At 38.3% G+C, this 2,354-nt stretch overlaps 1 non-coding gene across 1 annotated transcript; it reads right to left on the reverse strand.

Moving 5' to 3' along the window:
* Positions 1-1,979: 1,979 nt before the first annotated feature.
* LOC141617980 (small nucleolar RNA R71) lies at positions 1,980-2,086 on the reverse strand. Its single transcript, XR_012531268.1, has one exon. It is a non-coding gene; the product is annotated as a small nucleolar RNA R71 (small nucleolar RNA).
* Between the last annotated feature and the right edge of the window lie 268 nt (positions 2,087-2,354).

Consider the following 2,354-nt stretch of genomic DNA (forward strand, 5'->3'; position numbering starts at 1 on the left):
CCGTCCCGACACAAAACCGATCGGATTCCTCTACAGCGCGATTTCCTCTTCTCCAAGCTACAAAGAAAGAAGCCCTTCCTTCGAAAAATACCGGCTCCTCCCTGCTCAATCTAAAAAGTGTAATTACTAGTTTAGCCCTTAGTTAACCCTAATGCATCCCCCTAATTTCCACTATAAATACCCCATTAGTCTAATTAGAAGAGCATGTTCTTCTTATCAATAATTAGAGTAGTTAATATCAATCAAATCTCTCTTTAGTTTTGTAATCAACAATTCATCAAGTTCTAATACAAGTTCTATTTCCTTAATCTCTATTTTGTTCATCCTTTATTTTGGGTAATTGAAGATTATTTGGGTTATTATTGGGAGATTGACAACCTCTCAATCAAGCATCAAGTACTTCTTTTATCTTTGCTTTATTATTGGAATCATTACTAGGTATAATTCTCTTAATCCCTTTTTAATTATTGTTAATTACTTTCATTTATTCATCATGTTTCATTTTGTTGGTATGATTGACAACCTTGCTAGCATGATCAACATGATAATGAGTGAGTAGTCTCTTAGCTAGGGTTAATGGGTGATTAGGGGAAACCAACATGGGGAATGATTCATGCTTAAATTAATATGCTTTCATGTTTTATTTGCTTGCTTATTTTGATCTCAACTCATGCACATGTTATGTTTGTTGAAATGCGAGCCTATGAATCCTTGCATTTTTTACCCATCACCTATCTTTTCAATGAGACTTGTAAGACATAAACCAACTCGAGTCTCATTAGACCATGCATGTTGTTGAGTAGGGAAGATTAAGTCGACTTGTAGGTGTTGTACAATCTAATCGGTTCGGCTCCGGGACCCAAACTTTCCTAGGATTGTAAGATATAACCCAACTCAATCCATCACAACAAAAATTGCTTGCTTATAATTTGAGAACATGTTTGTATGATCAATTCCCATGATTCCCCTATGATCCCATGACACCCTAGTGCTTTTTATCAATTGTCTACAACCCTTTTAATTCATCTTGCTTGTTTATTTACATTGCTATTTTAGTTAGTGACCTTCTACATCAACCCAAATTGTGACACCCCCTAGACACCACTAGTTTCGATAGAAATCTCATTTCAATACCCGTCCCTTGGGATCCGACCTTTACTTGCCTCTTTACTAATTGTAGAGTTGTTTGTGAAGCTATAAATTGTGTTTTGATTCGGACGTGACCCAACGACCACACCTTTAATTGTGAACACGAAACGGACCGATCAAAAATGGCGCCGTTGCCGGGGACGGTGTTTGCTTGATTTAGATTTCTTTACATTGTTATTAGTTGTGTTTTTCTTTGCCTTGGGGAAGTAAAAACTCCTCAAGGTTTGTTCTAATTGTTTTCAAGTTGTTTGATATTTTGCATGTCTAGAAGGTCACAAGGTGATTTGTTACCTTTTGACCGTGAAATTGAAAGAACCTTGAAGAACAATAGGAGACTTGCTAGGAGGAATTTGAGAGGTATTAGTGAGGTTGTTCAACCAACTATTGAGTTCATCAACCCTTTCGCAATAGAAGGAGAGGAGAACCTATTACACAATATCACCCAAAATCAACCTACAATGCCTAAATTCTCGTCACACTCCGTACCCACCGAGGAGAACCTACCCAATGGTACTCCTATACCACAACGTCTAACCGGAAATTTTATTGCCAAATCCGCCTTTATCCAATTAGTCGAAAGGAGCCAATTTGGGGGAATGCCTAGTGAAGACCCTGATTCTCATATGGAAACCTTTTGCGACTATTGTGATGCGATTTCTCAAACCGGTGTAACTCAAGACCAAATTCGATGGGTCTTATTTCCTTTTTATCTAATTGGCACCGCGAAGCAATGGTTGAAGGGCCTTGATAAGGCCACTCTCGGAATAGATTCTTGGAAGAAGTTGGCTCTAGCTTTCTACAAAAAATTCTACCCACCGGGAAAGACTAACATGCTAAGAGCTCAAATTACGGATTTTAAGCAAAGGGATGAAGAATCTTTGTATGAAGCTTGGGAGCGGTTCAAGGGAATTTGTCGCTCATGTCCTCACCATGGACTTAGCGAATGGTTCTTGGTACAACAATTTTGGAATGGTTTATATGAAGATTCAAGGAACATTCTCAACATGGGATCAAATGGAATGTTCACCGAAGTTGATGACAATCAAACATGGAACAAGATTGAGGAAATGGCGGTCCATAACTCACAATATAGTAGACCTCGCAAGGCTACTAGAGGAGGAAAGCATGAAGTGGACTCCGTTACTCAATTGGGTGCTCAACTTAGTGCTCATATTGACACAATCAATTTAAAGTTTGAAAAAGCT

Source organism: Silene latifolia, chromosome 1 (genome assembly GCF_048544455.1).
Source record: "Silene latifolia isolate original U9 population chromosome 1, ASM4854445v1, whole genome shotgun sequence".
NCBI classification, from domain to species: Eukaryota; Viridiplantae; Streptophyta; class Magnoliopsida; order Caryophyllales; family Caryophyllaceae; genus Silene; species Silene latifolia.